At 44.9% G+C, this 23,585-nt stretch overlaps 1 long non-coding RNA gene across 1 annotated transcript; it reads right to left on the bottom strand.

The window, feature by feature from the left end:
* Positions 1-2,646: 2,646 nt before the first annotated feature.
* On the bottom strand, positions 2,647-10,744 carry LOC110342040. The gene is made up of 3 exons (XR_002384029.2): positions 8,573-10,744; positions 6,636-8,135; positions 2,647-4,276 (listed from the first exon to the last, which is right to left on the bottom strand). It is a non-coding gene; the product is annotated as an uncharacterized LOC110342040 (long non-coding RNA).
* Positions 10,745-23,585: the final 12,841 nt, after the last annotated feature.

Here is a 23,585-nt window from a genome sequence, read left to right as displayed (position 1 = left end):
CACTACAATCAGGAACAAGACAAGGCTGTCCACTCTCTCCTTATCTATTCAACATAGTACTTGAAATTCTATCTATAACAGTAGGAGGTATACAAATTGGAAAAGAAGTCCAATTGTCACTATTTGCTGATGATATGATAGTATACATAAGTGATCCCAAAATTTCTACCAGAGAACTCCTATAACTGATGAACACCTTCCAGCAGGGTACAAGATTAACTAAAAAATCAGTATCCCTCCTATAGACAGATGAAAAATGGACTGAGAAGGAAATCAGAGAAATATCACCCTTCACAACAGCCATAAATATCATAAAATATCTTGGGGTAACTCTAACTAAACAAGCAAAAGACCTGTATGACAAGAACTTCAAGTATTTAAAGAAAGAAATTTAAAAAGGTATCAGAAAATGGAAAGATCTCTCATGACCTTGGATAGGTAGGATCAACATAGTAAAAATGGCAATCCTACCAAAAGTAATCTACAGATTCAATGCAATCCCCATCAAAATCTCAGCACAATTCTTCACAGACCTCTAAAGAGCAACACTCAACTTCATATGGAAAAATAAAACAAAGCAAAACCCAAGACAGCCAAAACTATCCTGTACAATAAAGGATCATCTTGGGGCATCACCATCCCTGACTTCAAGCTCTACTATAGAACTATAGTAATTCAAACAGCTTGGTATTGGCATAAAAAGAGACAGATGGACCAATAGAATCAAATTGAAGAGACTGATATCAACTCACACACCTATGAACACCTAATTTTTGATAAAGAAATTAAAAATATAAAATGGAAAACAGAAAATATATTCAAAAATGGTACTGGTATAACTAACTGGCTGTCAACATGTAGAATAATGCATAGATCCATTTCTATCACCATGCGCAAAACTCAAGTCCAAATGGATTCAAGAACTCAATATAAATCCATCCACACTAAAGCTCGTAGAAGAGAAAGTGGGAAATACATTTCAATGCATAGGCTCAGGAGACCACTTCTTAAATAGAACATCAGTAGCACAGACTCTGAGAAGCTTCTATAAAGCAAAGAATATGGTCAACAAGACAAAACAGCTCCCTACAGAATGGGAAAAGATCTTCACCAACCACACATCGTACAGAGAATTGATCTCTAAAATATACAAAGTACTCAAGAAACTAGACATCAAACTACAAAAGAATCCAATTAAAAATAGGGTATAGATCTAAATAGAGAATTCTCAACAGAACAATCTCAAAAGAGAAAGACACTTAAGGAAATGCTCAACATCCTTAATCATCAGGGAAATGCAAATCAAAACCACTTTGAGATCCCATCTTACACTGCTCAGAATGGCTAAGGTCAAAAACACCAATGACAGCTTATGCTGGAGAGGATGTGGAGAAAGGGGAACACTCCTCCATTGCTGGTGGGAGTGCAAACTTATACAGCCACTGTGGAAATCAGTGTGGCGATTTCTCATAAAAGTAGGGATCAACTTACCTCAAGACCCTGCAGTACCACTGTTGGGCATATACCCAACGGAGGTACATTCACACCACAAGGACATTTGCTCATCTATGTTCATAGCAACATTATTTGTAATAGCCAGATCTTGGAAACAGCCTAGATGCCCCTCAACTGAAGAGTGGATAAAGAAAATGTGGCACATTTGCACAATGGAGTACTACTCAGTGGTAAGAAACAGTGACATCCTAAAATTCACAGGCAAATGCACAGAGCTAGGAAAGTCCAGCCTAGGTGAGGTAACCCAAAACCAGAAAGACAAATATAGTATATGTACTTACTTATAAGTGGATACTAGACATAAAGCAAAAGATACCCAGACTAAAGTCCTTAACTCCAGTTAAGCTTGAACCCTCTTCGACAAACAGACAGAATCAATGCAGAAATCCACAACTAATCAATGGGCCAAGCTTTTGGAGTATAACTGAAGTGAGGGAGGAACAAAAATATGAACAAAGGAGTCAAGACCATGTTTGGGAAACCCACAGAATCACTGACTCAGGTCTGACAAATGGAGAACCTGAATAAGATTGAACTAGACTCCCTTAATAGAGGTGACAGTGGTGTGGCTGGAGCAATTTATAAGGCCACTGGCAGTGTGGATCCCACTCCTAACACTAATGCACAGACTGACTTAGCGGAGCACATTCGATATGGAGAGACACCTTGCTTAGCCTAGATGGAGTATGTGGGTGGAGAGGTGCCTTGGTCCTGCCTCAACAGATGACGGGACAGACTTAGTAGACTTCCTATGGGAGGCCTTACCCTCTCTGAGGAGCTGATGGGAGAGGGGGGGAGTGAGGGGAGCGGGAGGAGAGGTGGGGGGGACTGGGATTGGAATGTAAAAAGTAAATTAAGAGGGGAAAAAAAGAGGCAAACTCCACCCAGTTCTTCTCTCTCTTTCTGCCATTTCTGTGAGGAAACAGCTCTCTCTCTCTGTCTCTCTCTCTTTCTCTCTTCCCTTCCCTTACTCTGTTACCTTGCCCCAATAAACCTTCCACTTAAGTTATGTCTGTAGGTCTCTGTCCCTCACCCACCATGGGACCCACCAAAGGTCTCACCTTGTGCCATATTATAGCAAACATAACCCCACTGATAGCCAATAAAAGAAGCATAAAGGAGACCAGGGGAGATATTTCAACTTTTAATGATATTTTAGCATCATTCAGTATAATTTTCCTGATTTTGTCCTCAGACATCACAGAATATTTCTACACTTAGTTCAACTGATGACTGTAATAGCTGATCTGTTGACACCACCCCCAAGTTAAGAGAGTCCTGGATTATTGAAAGCTGAGATGCAGGGGTGTCTCTGTCTACTGTGTCTTGGCAAGCAGATACAGGGCACAGGAGAAAGCAGGCAGGTGCGGGAAGGGGATCAGTGTTTGCAAACAGAGTGCCCCCTGCCATTCTTCGTTGGAGTACAGAGCCACCGAGCCTCTCCCTGCTCTTACAGACTGGTGTTCCCGCTGGGTGCAGGGGAGCCACTGTGCTGCCTCTCCTCGCTGCAGGTCTTTGGTGAGAAAGAGACCAACACCAGTCAATGCTTTCTCCACCTGACACCATCGTTTTCAGTCAAAGCCTTGTAACCTTGTGGGTGCTACCTATATACCAGATGCAACATTGTAGTCCCTTCCTGATGTCCTCTGTATATTTACTTGGAATAACATTTTGGCCAGGACCCACCCCAGTCCTTGAATATTTTGTGAAAGAGCTGACATTTAGTGGGAAAAGCAGACATGTGGAAATCTAGTGTTTATAAGGGATGAGTCCCATGCAAGCCAGCTTAGCATAGGGTCAGGTAGGAGGGTGCTGTCTACCTAAGAGTGTTGATCAAAGCGCTGCATGGACTGCATGCTTGCCAGACACAGATGCAGATGAGCAGCCCAGAGAGAGGAGACGATACGAGAAAACCCGGACAGATGAAAAAGGAGGTACACTTGACCCGGCAGTAATGTCAGTCCTGTTGAGTTAGCAAGTGTCTGCACAGGTTGTGAGCCAAGTGGGAAAGGCCCCCACTGGCCACATTCAGGAATGCACACGTCATCTCACAGCCAATGAAGTCACTGTCAGTTCTGACATCCAAGGAGGTGGCAGTGACGTCAGCAGGAGGGGGGGAACAAAGCTGGATGCCCAGGAGACAGTGGAACAGTTGGAGTTGTTTCAGAAATCCCAAAGGTCGTCAGTTTCTCACGATGGGCCATGGCTCAGCTGTGACAGTGAATGCGTGTGAAAAGGAAGCCTCCAGTGGTAATTGTTCAAGTGATTGATGGCGGTCAAAAGCGTGACCTTTCTGGTGGGTGTTGAACCTAGAGCTGATAGGACAGGCATTCATCGGGGCGATACCAGTAAACTGTGTTCAGAAACATTAGTAAGTCTGTAAAGGAGTCTCCCACATGCTTCAAAGGGATAATACGATGAAAAGGATGTGAGTTTGTTTAGCAGATGTAACTTTTGATCAAGGAAGGAGCCTTACATGCAGCGTGGAGACAGAATCTTCTTTGATCACTCCTACATTTTGCTTCAGTTGGAACCATTTCTCTGTTGGTTTTGAGCTTGGATTTCTTTCCCCTGCTATTAATCTGCCACCTTGTGGTCTAATGAGAAACTTCAGTCTTAAAGATGAGAGGGAGGGCTTAAGAAATCAATATTCTTCTGGCAAGTACAAACATTGGCATAGCGTTGGCTGTGAAAAATATTGTAGCAGAGCAGGAATGCCCCCTGCCTCGTAATGCCTTCTTCCCTGCTGTCCAGTGCTGTCCTGTGATAGGAATTCAGAGTGAAAGGAAGACCAAAGTCACAGGCACTTACAAATCTGCACGCTTAAATCCATACACTTTTGATCCTACAAAACAAAAGCTTGGATAGTGTCCTCACATTTTAATGGAGAGGTTAATTGCCCTAAAAGCTAAATAAGCAGGCAAGATTAACATCGACATTCAAAACACTGTCTAGAATCATAAGACAACTTTGCAAACAGATAACAGCTAGACACTGAGTAAACACTCTATAAAGTAAAATTAATGGACTCCACACATACACCTCCCAGGCTCTACAAGGCAGCTCAAAATCATCTGTAACTCCACTCTGGAGGATCTGATGCTCTCTTCCGCCCTCCATGGACGACAGGCACACACATGGTGTGAATACACACATGTAGGCAAAACATTTATACACAGAAAATGAATAAATCATTTAAAAATTAAAGGGCAATTGAATCACCTAGGGACTAGTATGTTTCTTGTTTCCATTTTGACATCTTTATGTTAATCTGACGCCATTACTTCTTAATTTTCTTTTCTAGCCAATCTTTGTGTTTCATAGGTCCAAGCCTGCCATTCTTAAATACTGCTATCTTATTTCTTGTGTTCTCCTTCCAAACAGTCATATCTTGAACTTCCTATGTATCTGAATTAGTGGTGCATAGCTTCTTTCTGAGTGGGTGTCTGCTCATTAGAGCAGACACACCTGGCTGCGGTTAGCAGCAAGCCCCAGCTGCTCTGTAATGCATGACGGGAAGGAAAAGCCTCGGAAACACTGAAGGCTTCCGACTCCTTTTCGTACTAATTTGGAATTCTGGCCCCTTCTCAGCTCAGGTTTTACTCTGACCTGTTATTTTTATTTTGGATCTTTTTGCAATGTGTCAAAGAATGTGAGGGCTGGGAGGAAATGGGAGGTGATAGCGTCCACCTTCCTGTCGTTGGCACCAACAGGACGCCTGTCTAAACACGCGGCTTGATGTTAATCTGTTCCTCACGCACAGAAAGACGCACAGTTGATGTGCGAAGAATCATGAGGAGAGTAGCTGCACGTGTCCTTCCGTGTCCCCGAGGTCGACACTTGCAGACTTGGACAAGCACAGACAGGAAACACTTTGGAAAACAAGAATTGCACCTATTGAACATGCAATAAGTCTTCTTTACATTATTTTCTTTAAAAGCACATAAAACTATTCATTCATCTTGTGTCAAATATTATTAATAATCTAGAGATGAGTTAAAGTATATGGGAAAATGGGTCTAGGTGATAGAAGAATACTATTAACACACACACACACACATATGGCTTGACTATGAGGACTTTCAGATCTCTGCGTGTGATGAGGGGTGCAACTAATTCTCTAGGGATACCGAAGGTTGTCTATATTATACAAATGATATAGAAACTAAAGGGACTACAATTGAGACAAACTCAGGCACCATCATGGCTTCTGCCTAACAGGGAGAGCAGATGCTGGAGTAGGTCCTACATCAGTTACCTTCCTGTAGCTGTGGTAAAATGCCCTTAGGGAAAACTAGGGTTTCAGAGGCTTAGCGTCTATAGTGGTGGTGAAGGCATGGGAGAAGGAGCAAGAAGAAGAGAGAGAGGAGACAGAGACAGAGAGACAGAGAGAGAGAGACAGAGAGAGAGACAGAGAGGGAGAGACAGAGAGACAGACAGACAGACAGAGAGACAGACAGACAGACAGACAGAGAGACAGGGAGGAAGTGGGTGGGGCCATAAACCCTCAAAACCCACCCCCAGTGATGTGCTTCCTTCAACAAATCCCCATGCCTGAAAGTCCCATAAACCCGCAAACCATGCCACCAACTGGAGACCAACTGTCCAAATACATAAACTTAAGGGGCACGTTTCTCATACTCTAACAGTCCTGGGTCACGTAAGCAATGTAGGTGACGTGAATAACCAGAAATGAAAGTGATCAGAGGCTGTAAGATCAGGAGGGAGTTCAGAGTTAAGCGTTAAACTGGGGAAGGGCACAGTGCTAACATTCACCTTAGAACTGTACCTGCTCTACCTGCTGCTGAGTCATTGACACAGGGAACATGTCTGTGTCTGTGCCTGGTAAAGGAAGATACAGCTGCTGGCTTGCCTTTGGGGCCCTGGCATAACCACTGGACCAGTATCATGTGGTCTACTTCCCCCAGACCCAGGCTATATTAGATATTCAGTTCCCCCAGCAAGGGGAAGTGGAATTAATTCTGCCACCCTCAAGGGACAGCCAAGCACTGCTGGCTACTGGTTCTCACAGATACCCCTTTCTCTTTCAGTACCCCCCACTTTCTCTTTCTGCTAGAAATGGAGCCAAGCTAAGCACACCACCCAATGTCACCTCTCACCTTTCTTCTGGAGCAGGACCATGGCCCCTGCTGTCCTCAGCAGCTGAGGGCCTCTGGTGGCGCCTCACTCACCACAGTGGATGTCATCAGTTGCATTATGGAGAGAGCTGAGGTCACAGAATTGAAGAGAACAATGGGATTTTCTGACTTCTCCTTTTGGGGGCATTCAGGAATATTTTTTGAAGCCTGGACACCCTAGTTTCTTGGCAGTCCCCACACCCTTCCAGAAGCCTAGTGCTACCTCAAAACTGAGCCCAACTCTGAGATCAACTTGGCTCTAAGGTCCAGTCCAAATCATGTCACCCAGCTGAAGGAGGGTAAAACACTGGTATTCCTTCAGGAGTTCACATGTTTGTGGCTGAGAAGAGTGTGTGAAGTTTTATTGCAGAGTACACACAATTTATGAATGAATTAATCACCCAAGGCTACCAATTTTCAGGTTTAGAGTTCCAGAGTGGCGGTAAGGGGGGTTATCTTTTGGGGGACAGCAGTTTACTGGAGAGATAGTCTTGTGCACACAGAAGAGTGACGCTCCCTCCTTACTGTTTTAGGGGCAGTGGGTGTTTCTATGTCACACCGATGCTTGGAGCCTAGCTGTGTGATTCCTGGGCCTTTCAGTCTAGGGCCTGTGTGAAGGACAGATCAGCTACAAAGATGGGGAGAGCAAGTGTTTAGGAAAGCAACCACTGGGGGAGTTTTATAAATAGGCACAGCCCTGACTAATGGAGGCCCTTTCCCCAAACCTTCCAAAAGAAAGAAAAGACAGGAAGATCTGGTCTTGAAGGGTTAGGAAAAACCGAAAGAAAGAGGGTGTTGTGCTCAAAGGCCGTCAGAAACAGAAGAGATCAGGACTGCAGTCAAGGGTAAATCATTCCGGATCCACTGCAGACTTCACCCTGCTTTCCATGTTTTTGCCTGCTGCACCCCAAGTGTGCCTTGAACTGTCTCTATGTTGGCTTCCAGGAAGAGCTGCCCCATTAGTCAGAACAGTCTTGCAGGTTGAAAGCCTTTGTGAATCTAAGCAAAGAGGCATTTTTCCTTAGGTATCAATACAGCATAGAATTCCAGTCAGAGCAGCCCAGGAGAAGCGGGTAAAGGACCCACTAAGGTCATGCTGCATGGGAATTCGGTGCCTTTGTGTTTAACTGCGCCGTTCCTACCATCCTTTGTTTCCGTCTCTCATTCCCTATTAGCTCTATTGCTGTTTCCTTTCAGGGTGTCTCTCCATGACCCTCTGGGTCCTTTTCTTTCTTTCTTCACAATTAGCTCGTGTGCTGTTGAACTGAAAACAGAAATGAGCACAGCTTCCTGGAAGCCCCTCAACCCCCAGGCAGCCTGCCAAGCTGAAAACATGGACAATAAAGCAACCAGGGAGCCAAGGGATTCAAGAGTGCCTCTCCATGCTGAGTGGGCATTTGTCCTTATTTGAGGCTAATTTGCGATCCTTTCCCGGCTCTTGCAAGTGCTTTAGGTTCTGCAGGCACCAAATGTTCCCTGGGTCTGTTAAACAAAAACACAAGGAAAGAACAGAAGGTTGACATTTTACCCAACCCCATGAGCAGAAAGGAAAACACTTGAAGCTGAAAAATGGCCTTCTGCGCCTGCAGTTCTGGGAAGGTCAGAATAAGTCAAATGGCCATACCAGCCCTTTAAAATACAAAAGTACAGTCTTGCTTCCATCTCGATTAAAGCCAGGCCATACTGCCAACGCTCAGCAACATGCACCACTGGGAGGTCCTACTGCCACAAACGTGTGCCGCCACCATTCTTATTTAAGCCTCCGTGAATGTGTTACCACGTTCTCCTGTTGCCCACATCCGAAGCCTGCGTCCCCACCATGCTCCTTCACGTTCACCTAACTGGTGACACGTGGTCTTCTCGGAATGTCTCCCTATCCCGCATCTCTCCATCACTCAAGCCTCCTGCCCCGCCTTTACCTCTCCATCCCTGGGCTGATCACTGCGGCCACTTTGTCTGACTCATCCCACAGCTTCAGCTCCCTCCAAGGCCAGACCAAGACTTCTCAAACTCAAGCTTCATCTTTCCAATGCACGTAGGAAGCCTCCAATGGATCTTCGTGCTAGAACACAAAGCTCAGAAATGCAGGCCACCATGAAAGTCCTAAGTAACCCGCCACTGCATTTCCCACTTACATTGTTTATATCCATTTCCTAACAGCATCACTGTATCACCCGCCCTGTTATTATTTTAACCAGAATGGCCCATGTGAAGGAAAGTTTCTAGAAAGAAACATACATTTGGAAAGGCTGATTAGAGCCTTAACAATGTGGAAAGGTTGGAATGTTGCAAATCAACTGCCAAGTTATCTTGGGGAATCTTTGGCCCCATTAAGAGCCATTTATTACCCACCTCTGCATATGACCTAAATCTTTATGACTATCAGGGAAACCCTGGGAATGCAAAAGCAGATCCCCAGTCTCCAATCAGCTCAGTGACTGCGAATGCTGTCAGACAGCACTGAGGCCTGTAGCTGAATTTGCCCAGCTTTGCTTTGACATCCCACCAGTGTGTTTAAAGCACCCATGGATTCGTGTTTCTGTTACCACAAAAATGTCATCTTTACCACTTTGGAGCTTGGAATTTGGGGTAACCTACATCTGTGTTCTTGGCCATGGTCCAGAATAAACTGTCTCTTATCTCCTTTGAGGGGAAGGTTTGTGCCAACAGCCACATCCTTGGTGGCCCATCTGCTGCCTTTGAGTCCCCAGCAGAGGTCCAAGAGAGACACCCAAAGGTCTGCATGTGTCCCACAGGAACCCCAGGCTCTTGGCTGACTCCTCCACTTTGTGTCACCCCTGCCGCCTTGCTGAGTGGAAAAGATGGATGCTTCTTGAAGCCAACAGCATCCGAGAGAACACTGGGGAATTAGTTTGAAGATAGAGCTGTATCTGTAGAGAAACTATCTTGCATCTGGGACTGAGTGCTGATTGGTGAATTTATATGAGGAAACTGCCCAAAGTTTTTGGGAAAATCCACAGGAAAAGAAGAGATGGAACCCTGTGTCTCAGAGGCAAGAAAAAAACAAAAAACAAAAAACCTGTACCAGCTGTAATAAACAGATCTCCCAAGGTACAGAGCACCTAGTAGTGTTTGTAGAGTGTGTTGCCGAATTAGCTGGACTTAAGCCTAGAAGGGAACCAACTGATTCTAAGTCTCGCAGTGTGCCCCAAAGATACTAGAAACAAATTAAATCTGGCACTCAACAACATAAAATTTATAATCTGACATCCAATTTAGGAACAAACCAGTAGTTGAAAGAAGCTGTAAAGTATGACCGATGGGGGATGGGGTGGGGCCGGGTGGGCCTATCACCAGCAGCAGACAATAAATGCCCACAGTGAAAGCAGAGCAGGGACAAAAGCAGGCAGAATGTGGAGACATGAGGGCCAAGGCCGTGATCACCATGCTGTGAGCCCGCCATGACCCAATCAGAGTCCACCGCCGAGGGGGAACGAGGGCAGAACTCAAGCGGGAACCCGGGGCTGGATCTAAAGCAGAGGTCATGGAGGGGTGCTGCTTCCGGCTTGTTCTCCGTGGTTTTCTCAGTCTGCTTTCTTACACAGCCCAGGACCACCCACAGTGGCCTGGGACCTCCCTCATCAGTTACTAACAAAAAATACCCCACAGACCGGCAGTCTAAGGTAGACTCTCATCAATGGTGGTGAATTATTTTTGCAAGGTATTGCTTTATTTCATCCTCACTAAACCTATTCCTTCCTACAGATGAGGCAAGTAGATCTAGAAACTGTCATTTATAAAAAAAATGGCAGGGCTCATTTCAAAGCCTTTATCAGTTTGTCTCTTTTAAAAATTAAATAGAATGTGTTCTTTGACAGTTTCATATATGTTTACAATGTGTTTTCATCGTTATCCCACTCCACCTCTGTAGCGTGAATAATAAGAACCCAGTGACGAATATTAGGGTTCAAGCTGAAGAAGAGCAAAGCAGTCAGGCCGGTAGCCCTCACCTCTACCAAGTTTGGGGCAACGCTGTCCTCAACGTGGCTGGAGACTAATTGCCAGCCTGAGACACCGAGCTTCTTATATACGCTCTAGTGCTGGGATCAAAGGCACGAACTCTGTTTCTCTTTTAGACTGGCTCACTCTCATGTAGCCCTGGGTGACATGGAACTCACAGACATCCATCTGCCTCTGTCTCCTGAATGCTGGGATTAAAGGCATGAGCCACCACCGCCCAGCTCCTAAGTAACTGCAGTGTTGCGCCCACTCTTTCTCTGACACCTATAATGTGCCAGCCACTAGTGTTATTCAGTGTATTTTCACTCAGACCATCAAATATTTGCATTTCTAGGAAGTCAATATGAATGTTCTTAATATCCACTGTTCAGTGGCAGATAGTGAACTCTTGTGGTTTTCACCTTTATTTTATTAAACGGGGTCTTCTTTTGTTTATTTTTTTACGCAAAATAACAGCAACTGCTGTCTATTTCATTGGCTGTTGGTATTTGTTTTTCGTTTCCATTCTGTTAATTTCTGCCCTGACTTTTATTGTTCCATGGATGCAGCGTGTTGGGGAGGGAGGCGTGGAAACTGTTACATCAGTTTCTACTGCTCTCAGTCGTGCTGGCATCTTGGTTCCAAAGTCTCCAGCTGCTGTTGCAGCTGTGCAGACTACAATTGTGCATCTAGTCCTTGGTGGTCCAGCTTACTGCTCCTGTGTGCACAAGATGCATGGCTTCTCAACTCAGGAGCCGCTTGTGGGCATTGCTGCTCCTGTCTGCTTCCTCGGAGAGGTCTCTCCAGGCTCAGGAGGTTCATTTACAGGTATTGTCTGCTGTGGGGGTAGACTTCATTGTGAACACACATAGATAGGCAGGCGTGCGCGCGCATGCGCACACACACACATGTCTGTTCTCTTTTATTGAGTTCATAGAAGAGGTTCTTAATCTGCTGTCTTATATAGAAATCCTCTTTAATATGTTTTTCTTCTTCTTCAGACTGGATTCTTTCTATTAATCTATCTTCAAGTTTACAGTTCATCCCTTTCAATATTCCATTCATATTTATTGTTGAGACCATCTAGTGACAATTTCTTTAAGTTTATTCTAATTCCTAGCTCTAGAATTTCCAGTGGAGTCTCCTTTTATGCTTGCTGTTTCTTTATTGAGATTTCCTACTTGTGAGTCATTACTGTAATGGTTTTTTCTTTAATTCTTTAAATATGTCTCATTTACTTCTTTAAACCTATTTATAATCACAGCTTTGATGATTCTGTTCCCAATCCCAGCATCAGAGTCACTGTCTAGTGGCCAGTTTCCTCATGACTATGATGTCACATTGATTGTCTCTTTTCATGTCTTAGAATGCGCTGAAAAGTAGACATAATTTAAACAAGTATTGATTTTCTTTATTTTACCCATAAATTGTTATTATCCTAGAACTGATTTAATCAGAAGAGTTTCTCTGCAAGCAATGTCAACTACACTGGATTAAAGAGAGTTCACTCCCTAAGACGCCTACCCAGTTAGTAGAGCTCGATTAGACACAACCCCATGGGTCAGTCGTTTTGAAGATTCCCTCATTTGATTTCATCAGGTGAGTTTCCTATGAGCAGACACCATCCCCAGCCAGTCAGAGACCAGCAGTGTCTCTAGCCCCTCCCTGCTCCTCTATTTTCTAGGATCTCTACACATGCTACTGTGGACATTCACCGGAACAAGATCACACTTTGTTGTTTGTCTTTTAACACAGGGTCTCTCCTCGTAGCTCTGACTGTCCTGAAACTTTCTGTGTAGACCAGTCTGGTCTCAACCTCACAGAAAACCTCCAGCCTCTGCCTCAGAATGCACCACACCGTTGGCTAGCAGAGCTATGGGGGCTGTTTCTTTCCAGTTTCTTACTAATACAACAATGCCAGTCATGGGGTTTTGTTCCGGTTAGTTCCCTCTGAGTATGAAGCTATTGCTTTGCACAGCTGGCTCTGCTCTGGAAAACTAAAATTTTCTCATCAACTGAGGTGAGATGAGGGACAAGAGACTGCCAGTTCCCACTGTTATTAGTCAACGGCCAGCAGATTTTCGTAAGTGGCTCAGGAAGTTTTGCTTGTTTTTGTTTAGTGTCTGAAACCCTTAAATAATAGTTTTGTCTCAGTTTTGTCCAGTTCTCCCTGCTCCCCCTCTCACACACTGCATTTTTTTGTCTTTGTTTTATGAGACAGGGTTTCTCTGTATTGTTTTGGAGGCTATCAGTCCAGCCTGGCCTCGAACTCACAGAGATCTGCCTGCCTCTGCCTCCCGAGTGCTGGGATTAAAGGTGTGTGCCACCACCGCCCAGCTCACACACTGCATTTTAATATAGGGATTTAATAGGTATGTAGCCCTGCCTCAAATGCACCATGCCCCTGCCTTAGCCTTCCAGACTACGTGTGTGTGGGACTCTGGATGGCTTTCACACTTTTGGGGGATATATAGAATTCTCAGACTTTTCACCTTGCCACAGTTCAAAGTTGTATTTCCCAATGTATTTTTTAACCACTTTTTTTGGTTAAACTAATATTCATCTTACACAATGTGTACATAAATAGTTTCAAATATAATATAAACAGTAATTATTTGTTCAGTTTAGTTTTTTGAGTTGAATATTAATTCATATTTTCTTTTGTTTAGCTATTTCTCTACCAAACCAATCAAATAATCTTTGGGTCTCTCTTTGGGTTATGTAAGAATGAGGCATAAAATAAGCCTAGAGAATATTGTACTTTTTGACTGAATAGCCAAAGACTTTTTCATTATATGCCCCTCCATACTTATGTATATTGCTTCATTGGGGCCAGTCAGTATTATTATTATTAGCTAGGACAGTCAGGTTCACTGCAATGGGGAAGAAAAGGAAGAGTCTTTAGTGCTTAACCAGATAACTACTTACAGGTCCCAACACATGTTGAATGGTGGTTGGTGGCAGGCTCTGCTCTGGGTAAGGTTACTTTAAATGGAGCTACTTTTTCATCTAGATACTTTGTCATGGCAGAAGAAAAAGAGATATATGTTTGCTTTTACCCACAAGTAACACACGTGAACTCTAAATATACGTCATGGCCTAATGCAAATCATGTCTGCCTATACTTTCAGAGAGAGAAAATGTCACATTCTTCAGCGTTCAGAATGTGACAATCAGAAACACGCCTTTTCAAATCTCATTCTGGGTTTCCCCCTCCTTCTCGTTCAGAAACTTGGCACTACTTAGTTAAGGAAGGCGCCTCTACCTCCCCCTTCTTCCTTCACTCTCTTCCCCTTTCTTCAGGACTACCAGAGACTATTGATGAAATCCAGTAAAGCTTAGGAAAGGCCAAAATGAAGACAAGGGGTTCCTCTGCCTGCTGGTTTCCCTAAACTATTAAAGAGTAACAAAAACTCCGTCTTATCCACCCTGTTACACCTCCTCCCCACTCAAGGTCATCACAGTACCAGTTAACTCAGGAAGTTGGGTGAACGGCAGACCAGAAGCATCTTAATGTGACTGTAGCCAGAAGGGGTAATGGGGAGACTGCTTTCAGGAGGGAGAAGAGGAAGGCTGTGGAGACTGAGAAAGGCAGTGAGACACCCAGGAAGTGGAGATACAGAAAGGTGACAGGAGGAACTAATCTGAAACCCAGGCAGCAGGCCTGGTTACAATGGACAGGTGATCCTAGTTGCAGGAAAAAATCCATAGTTCTTATGAGCCCAGGGATCCATGTCCAAGTTTGGTCTTTCATTCCCTTGTGACATGCCTGTAATAGAGAAGAATTCCATTGGATTACTCATCCTCCATCCCCTCCTGTTTTATGACCAAGCACCATCTTGTGAGGAAGACTCTGGGGGCCTGGAAACAAGACTGATTACAAATCAGGGAACTGAGAACAGTTTGCTGCAGACTCTGGATGGGAGACAAATACAAGAGGCAGTTGTAGGGAGCTCAACGAGACTTTCAGGCAAAAGGCACTTTGTCAGTGGGGGCAGTGGTCCCCCATGTGTGGGTTACTCTGAAGGTTGACAGCTCTGGTCCATGGCCAGGGAAGCATTCAGTCTTTGTATCCTCCCCCACACGGGGTGGTTTATTGATGGCCTAGATCTAAAAGTACTGAGACTGTTAGTTCCCAAGGGTAATTCCCTTCAGTGCAGAACTCAATGTTCTGATTCCCTTGTTTCCCCACAACACTGAAGGACACTTCTCAGCCTGGCCATTCACCACCTCTGGAGGCCCAACTGGAGAGCTGCCGGAGCAAGCAGAAACCTGCCCAACTGATGAGCTACAAAGTTCATTGCTACCAGCATCCAGTTTCTGGTGTGTAGAGAGGAGTTTGCAGAATGAATGCAGTCTTGGCTTCTTCCTGCCCAGCCAGACTCTTCTGTGGACCACAGGGGCAGGAAGATGAACTATAATAGATCCAGTTCACTGTGCCCTGAGAGTTCATGAAATTCAGGATCAGAGGACCCGGAAGCATCTTCCCCAATCTTTTTTTTTTTTTTTTTTTTTTGGTAGGGTCTCACCTTGTACCCTGGAATTTGCTATATACATCAGGCTGATCTGGAACTCACAGAAACCTGCTTACTTTTGCCTCTTGAGTACTGGGATTAAAGGCATGACCCTCCATTCCCTGCTCCTTTTACTATGTTTTTTTAGTGTAGTTTTTACTTAAAATAGCATGCTTTTATTTTGTTCCTCTTCTTTACAGTTAGCTTTTAAAATCTCATGATTACACATTTTCTCTTGCACTTTTACTTCTTACTCACACTTTTCCCTCTCATCTTCTTTCCCTGAGCTGTGAACCTTGCATTGCTTTGCTTTTTCCTGCCTTTTTAGTCTTCTTTTATTGTCACCTCCAATTTTTTTTGTCACCTCCAATTTTAACTGCATAGCTCGTTGTACATTGTTTTCTCTTTTTCCTGATTGGTGGAGTAGATGCAGTCTTTGACTGGTTTTGTTGCTTTCTCATATCTGGTTTTGGTCTTGTTGGTGCCACTTAATCTTGTTTTCTTCTCTCTGAGCGGTGTTGGGTGCTGAGCCCTTAGAGGAAAGCTTCTCACTAAGACAGCTCCCATTAAAACATGAGAGGTTATCTCTCCAAACACATGCACAGATTACAACATAGAAAATCAAGTAGTATGACAAAGCAATGTAACAAGAGTTCTCTAAAAGTTCAATGTAAATGGAGTCCTTAATTGGTCTAGATAATAAAAGGCCCGAGTCAGATACAGAGGGAAATACTGAGAGATCAGAGAGCAGGGGCAAGCCACAGCACACCTTACCTCCTAAGCGCCTCCACAGGGAAGAGAGCGATTTCCTGTTTGTCCCTGCTTATATACTGCTACTGCCCAGCTATGTCACTTCCTGCCTGTCTATACAGACCTCCAGACCTCTATGGCTAGCTAGTGGCAAGCTCCATTTTCTGATCCCCCACACAGGCTTTATTTGTGCAAGAAAGATATCTCCACAGTTCAATGCATGTACTCGGAGTCATTGAAATGGTTAGAATGCCCAAGTGTCTGGAATTCTACTTTTTAAGATCATCTTAAAAAGGGTTGGACAAACTGATGATAAAATAGAGAAGTTAATGAAAGTCTTGGTTGAGAAAGTCAACAGCTCTGACAAAAAAAAATCAACAAAGAAAAATAGATTCTAGCAAGCAAAACCAAAACTGATAAGAAGAAGTGGAACTCTTAGAAAAGAGAATTCAGTCAAGTAAAAATCTCAGTGGAACAACTTAAAAGTAGATTAGACCCAGTGAAGAAAGGACGGAGGGAACTGAAGAGAATGACTGAATAAAGAGCAGACCAAGTGGAAGATAGGACTGCAGGAACTGCAGTCAGTTAAAGCATCAGTGAGGGAGAAAACACAATCACAATATCCAACATCCAAGCATTCTGGAACACAACCAGGAGACCAAACTTGAGTATGTGGTGTGAAAGAGGAAGCCACGCTACACATGGCAGGCTCAGAAAATCCACTCAATGCACTCCAGCAGAAAGGTCCCCAACTCTAGGGGGAGAAATGGGCATCATCCATGCATAGGCAGCTTTTAGAACCCCAAGATGTGACCAGAAAAAAGCCTCTCTGTGCCATGTCATTAAAACGCCCAGAGTGCAAACAAAGAGCGAACATTGAAAGCCGTACCAGGGAGGAAGAAAAGAACCAAAACATAAAATCTAATTAGGAAAACATAAACTCTAATTACAGAACAAGGAAAGGAACATAAAACATTATGCAAAGAGGGGCTGAGGCAGTGGCTGAGTGGCTGAAAGCATTTGCTGCTATCCCAGAGCACCTAGTTGGGATAAATGCTGCTATCCCAGAGCACCTACTTGGGGTGGCTCACAACTACCCACAACTCCAGAGCCAAAGGATCTTTTGCCCTCTTCTGGCCTGAGTAAGAACCATCACTCCCAACCCCCACACTTACACACAATTCAAAATAGAAATAAAGCCTGGGGCTGAGAGAGGCTTTGTGGTTAAGAGCTGTACTGCTCTTGTATAAGACCCACATTCCGTTTGGGGCTCCCCCTTCAGGTTGTTACCCTCACTGCAGGGGCTCTGACACCTCTGCTTTCCTAAGGCACCTGAAGTCTGTATTCACGCACACACGTGAAGACCCTACATGAAGTGATTAGAAGAAACTGTTGTGTTCTGACCCTCACATGTGCTATGGCATGGGAGTGTGCACACACACGGGACACAAAAGAAATAAGCATTGAGGAAGCCCTAAGAGCATTAAAGCAAAACGATAGCATGGGTCTCAGCTGAGAGAGCAAAGCACAGAAATCCCAGAGCCACCCAGGCCTAAGAATGAGCTGCAGGCCTCATACCAGAGTCACTGCAACAAAAACAGCACGGTACTGACAGAAAACAGACATGTGTCCGGTGGACTGGAACAGAGCACAGAGATAATCCCACACAGCCACAGCGGTCTGGTTCTTCACAAAGGTACCAAAAATATGTATGCTGGAGAAAAGACAGCATCCTTAATAAGTAAAAGGTGTTGGAGAGACTGGTACCCACATATAGAATAGCTCCTGTCTCTCACTGTGTATAAGAACTGACTCAAAATTGTTCAAAAAATCCTGCAGACCTGCAACTTTGAAACTGCTGTAGAAAAACATAACGGAAACGCTTCAAGGCATATGCACAGGCAACAGCTTTCTGAATAGGTTCCCAGCATCTCAGGGAACAATAACAGGATTGATAAATGAAACTGCATCAAGTTAAAAAATGTCTGTGCTACAAAGGGAACAGCAGTCAGAGTGAGGAGAGAGTTTACACAACAGGAGAAAACTTTGCCAGACACGTATCTAAAACTGGGTTTACATGCAGAATACATATAAAAGCATGTTGTTTATAAGAAATAGTTGGAACTGGAGGTCATCAGGTTAAGTGAAAAAAGCCAGATTGGGACATATAATGGTTTTCTCCTAGGCAAAAGCTACATTTATTTACTATTTTTTAAGATTTATTTGATTTTGATTTGTGCATCTTGTGACGTGTGTGTATGTGTTTGTGTGTGCGTGCACATATGTGTATGCCCACGGAGACCCTGACTTGTGTGCTGTGATCTGAACTTGGGTCCCGTGCAAAAGCAGTAAGTGTCTTTAACCACTGAGTCACTTTCCAGACCTCCAGGTTCTACATAAAAAGGAGAATAGGGAGAGACTCAAGAGTATAAAGCACTTGGCTATCATGCACGAAGTCCTGGGTTCAGCCCCCAGCACCATGTGCAAGATGGCGGAGCTGTGCCAGAAGCTGATCTGCTAAAAGAAAGTATTTTAGGGTCCCCAGCCCCTCATCAGTAGAGAAGGGCTGAAAGATGACAGCACACCCTGCCACAGCCTGTGACACTGGAGAGTGAACTCCCTAACAATGCCGGATACAGCGTGGCTGCAAGCCGTAAGATGTCTCCACAAGTCCCCAAGCAGACTTTCCGGCCAGCCTGCTCCTCAGCCTTTGGTTTCCAGGAAAGTATTTGCACAGTATGCACATTTCTGGCGTTATTCATTGTCGCTTTCCTCAATTCTATGTGATTAAATTAATAATTATAAGGTAGGGCGAAGGGGCTAACCAATGAAACCCACTCTGACCCCAAACCAGGGACAGAGAGACACACTCTACCGCCGACCAACTCAGCATGAAATCCTGAGCATGAAACCAACCAAGCCCTGAGCATGAAATCTAGCCAATCTCAAGCTCATAGGACTGAAATCTGACCAATGGCCACTCGGAAAATCTTCTCCCTGGAAAAATCCTGCCCCTAAGAAGTCATCTATAATCTCTGTGCCTGTTCAGTTGGCAGCTGCCCTTTCCCACCCTAGCAGAAGCAGCCGCTCTCCTGGTTTCTTCCCTCCCGAATAAATTTCTTGGGAGAGTTTGGGTGAAGATCTTCTTTCTCTGGAGCGTCATCTCTGCTGGGACACTCCCTTAGCAGAGTGAGCAGAGCTCATCTGTAACAGCTCTCTCTGAGAGGAGCAGGATTGCCACATCCTTCGGGGAGACTGTCTCCCACCAGAACCCAGCTTCAGGTACAGCCTGCCTCCCGACAAGTCAGGACACCTTTCTCCTCACAGCTGTAGGTATCCAGGATTCCTTCCTTTCACAGCTGTAGGTGTATCCTGACTTCCAACAGTCAGGGTACCTTTCCCTCCAGAGCTGTAACACTTGCGTCTAGTCATTAAGCAAATAAGTCAATAAAACTTAAAGATTAGGTAAAGCATGCCTTAGCCTTGTCATTCCAAAGCCCCCGTTCAGCCGTCTTCCAGGTTCAAAGTGTGCAAGCTCTTAGCGCCCCCTGAGCCTCTAGAGCGTCCTCTGGTACACTCTCCTCTGTAGCTCCAGACAGCGCAGACACACAGCTGTGTGCAGATGTCCTCAGTCACTTCTGGAACACAGCGCAAAGCGGCCTTTTACACTTTCAAGACCCATATCATATGATGGCTCATCTGGTAGCCCAGGTCCCCACACCAGTAAGACATTGGATGTGTGTCTGAGGAGGGGTGTGGCCTTGGCAGAGGAGGCTCTCTGTAGACAGGTCACCAAGTTTTCTTTGAAGAGCCATCCGGACAGCACATTGCTGTATTTACCACACCATTCTTTAAGGGCGTTTCTCCCTGCAAGTTGTCCAACCTCAAATTTATACCGATTTTTCCCCAGACTAATTTTATTCAGAATGTACACACTGTTGTAATCCAGGCAAACCTGGCCCCACCCCTTGGGAGCCTGGCACAGTGTGTCATCCCTCTGCGCATGGCAGGCAGAACCCTGGCTCTGTATGCAGATGGGAAGGTCCCTTTAAGAGGCAAGCTCCTCCCACCTCTGCTCTCTTTCTATGTTTCTCTGAGGAGGCAGCTCTCTCTGTCTCTCTGTCTCTGTCTCTCCTCTCTTCCCTTTCCACACTTTGTTGTCTTCCCCCAATACAGCTTTCCCAGTAACCTCTGTCTGCCTGGTGTGTTTGTGGCACCAGTTTCCCAGGTCTCCCTCTCACCGAATTATTACATTTGTGCCTTGGAGACTCGGCAGGCCCTCCTGACATCTCCTCCTGCCCACTGAGGAGCGTTGGGATTCCGGAACCCTTCAGTCTGGTAGCTTTTGCAACTAAGGCTTGCTGGAATTGGTAAGCATCCTTCCCCTAGCCATGCTTCCGTTGACTGAGGATTCATTTTGTGACCTTGGTTTTCGCTGTTTGGCTTCATTTGGAAGACCAGTACTTGGCAGCTATGGTCTTGGGCTCCTATGCCTTGATCCCGGATTTTTGCTCAACAGACCACAAAAGTCAGCTTGTGCCATCTCTCCCAGTCCTCCCTCGATCTCGTGGATGCTGGAGGTTAGGCATTGGATGTCATCTCTCCCCACCTGACTGCGCTACCCCGTTTCTCCTCTACGGGCAGATGCCAGCAGCTGGCAATGCGCAGAGAGAACAGTGTCTGCTCGGGAATACATTTTGTTTCCCATCTGTTTCTTATGTATGGAAGAATGTACAGATGCTGTGTGTTGTGGCCACACACACACACACACACACACACACACACACACACACACACACACACACGATAGTGCCTGTGTCCTCTGTGTGTGTTGTATTAAGCACACATGATTTAAAGTCTACAAAGCCCCGGAAAACGTGTGGGCAGGTGCCACCTTGGCTAAGGGCCACCTTGGCTGGTCAGATGAATTCAACACCATCTTTACTAAGAGTTAACACATGACCTGGTTTATGAGCAGGCACCATCTTTACTAAGGGTGACCATGTGACTGCCACCATTTTGGTTGAGGTTAAAAGTAACTAAAGACAAATTTTGTCTCCTGAGATGCACTGCATAGACAACAGTCCTAAAATGCTCAGAGATCTGCAGAATTTGGCATTTTAAATATTTTATGTGAAAGCTTTTAATAATAGGGAGACATGTGAGCCCTTGGCAGCACCCCATTTCCTCCAAAGAAGACCAATGATCACAGAAGAACCACACCTTGCTCCACAAGCAATAGCACTAGCCACTGAGCAAACCCACCTTTCACCTCAGCTGCTGCGAAGACCTCTTCAGACTATGGACAGCAGGACACTGTAATCAGCCGTATCATAATAGGCCTAGACAAGAGGTAGGCTGATCTCCCACAAACACCTAATCCCCAGGGTCTTCTGAAGCATGGCAGGACCCTTGCTAACAGCTCAACAACTATGGAGGATCCAGGAGTGGCTGTCCAGGTGGCCAGCTAGTAAGTCTTTCATTTTTTAATCATTAGTTCAGGTAGAATTTATCCTTCTCAACAACTCTGATGCTCTTGACGGCTGGCTGGTAGTTTTGCCAGCTTAAAGCAGCAGCCAAGGCGTCAGCTGCCTTCCCAGTACCAGAAACAGAAAGGGTAAACTCACAAAACAACTTCCAGCAACAGGCGCTGTAAGGTTTGTCTATGTAAAGACAGGAAAGTCTAAGGTGTGAGGACCTAAGCAAGTTTCAGGGTCTAAGAAAGTAAAGTAAGGTGTATGAATGCAAATTAAGAAGGTCTGAGTGTGGAAAGACTTAAATGCTGATAAAGAAAAAGTGATTTGAGACATTTAAGTGAGTGAAATGCCTCGGATTTGTCTCCCTCGTCATGCTACAGTTTATAGTCAGAACATTAATCAATAAAGTTAGGACAAGCTATTGATCCAACTCTCACAGAGTAGAAAACACCATACTGTACCACTATAGATCATAACTGCGAGCTCAAGATCTCAAATTCCCGTTGCTCATTTTCTAACTATAGACTTAAAAGGTACTTTTCGTTATGCTAAAACCATTGGTCAGGATTTTACAGATGGAAGAAAGAGTGTTAATTCTTTCAACCAAAATCAATTCTAACATGAATGTACTGCCATTTCTACAATACAATTTCAGTACAGATTATAAACAGTGGAAGTCCTAATGTGTCTAAAATTTATCTTTTCACAAATTCAAAGAATTCTTGTAAGTTCCAGGGAATCTACTTGGAGGACTCACCTCAAACAGGTCAGATTCATCCCTCCCTCAATAACCATGTTCCAAGCAACCCAAGACTCCCCACCTTTTCTTGGTCCTGACATGCTCCCCTTCTATCACCAGGGCCTAAGAAAAAATTTTTTCTTCCCTAAACGTAACCTTGTCCTCAGTTCTACCAACATCTTTTCCAGGTCTAAAAGATGCCAGAGAAGTCCATAGAGCCTGGACCGCAATGAAAGAACCAGCTACCCCAGGATGTGGCAGTACTCCACCTCTCTCAGGTCACCCAAAGATGGACAATGCCCCTCCCAGGTCAGCAGGAAGGAGTTGTGAGAATTCAATGCCCGTGTTCTCTGACCTGCCATGCCTAATTCATCCCCTTTTTAATAAAAAAGGAGAGAATGTTGTAATCCTGGCAGACCTAGCCCCACCCCTTGGGAACCTGGCACAGTGTGTCACCCCTGTGTACCCTAGCTCTGTACAAAGATGTGAAGGTCCCTTTAAGAGGCAAGCTCCACCCTCTCTCTCTCTCTCTCTCTCTCTCTCTCTCTCTCTCTCTCTCTCTCTCTCTCTCTCTCTCTCTCTCTCTCTCTCTCTCCCTCTCTCTCTCTGTCATTTCTCTGAGGAGACAGCCCTCTCTGTCTCTCTGCTTCTGTCTCTGTCTCTGTCTCTCTTCCCTTCCTTTATTCCCTTACCTTCCCCCAGTAAATCTTCCCAGGGAAACTCTGTCTGCCTGGTGTGTTTATTGTGCCAGCTGCCAAGGTCTCCTTTGCCCTCACGCCATATTGTTGCATACACCGGTAACACTTGTTCTCCACTTTCCACCCATTCTGGTGACCTACCATAGAATGTCCCCATTTTATCTCTGGTTTGTCGCTGACTCATGCCATTCCCTCACTGGGGAAGCTTGATTATTTATGGTCGTTTGCTTAGTAACAACCCATTGTATACAACAGCAGCCTTTGTCCATGTAAAGATTTAAACTTCAAATCTTTCCCACACATTTTAATTGTGTAACTGGGAGACAGCAAAACTGAACGGCCTTTCACCCTAGATTTCATGCTGGACTCGGCCTTGCTCCCACAGAACTGCTACCTTTGTGTTTCTTTTTTTATTTTAGAGACACTCTTATTTACACATCTGTCCCTCCATTCCCTTCCTTCCCATCCTCCCATGCTTCCCACTGACACCTCTACCTACCCTCTACCCACTCCTCAGGAACAGTGAGACCCTCCAGGGGATCATCAAAGTCCATCACATCATTTGGGGGAGGGCTCCACTGTTAGAGGTTCCATAGACCATCCTGGCCTCCTAGCTGGCACCCACATTCAGAGGGCTTCGTTTGGCTCAACGCTGGTTTCCCCGCTTTATGACTAGGATCTGTGTGCTCTCATTAGGTCAGGTCAACTGTTTCTGCGGGTATCTCCAGTTGCATCTTGGTTCATTTGGTCATCCGTCCTCTCTCTCCGCAACTGGATTCCAGGAGAATGGCTCA

The sequence above is a fragment of the Mesocricetus auratus genome, unplaced genomic scaffold (assembly GCF_017639785.1).
Source record: "Mesocricetus auratus isolate SY011 unplaced genomic scaffold, BCM_Maur_2.0 Super-Scaffold_15014, whole genome shotgun sequence".
In the NCBI taxonomy this organism is placed as follows: domain Eukaryota; kingdom Metazoa; phylum Chordata; class Mammalia; order Rodentia; family Cricetidae; genus Mesocricetus; species Mesocricetus auratus.
Note: the sequence above shows the minus strand (reverse complement) of the source record. Positions and strands in the feature narration are given on the sequence as shown.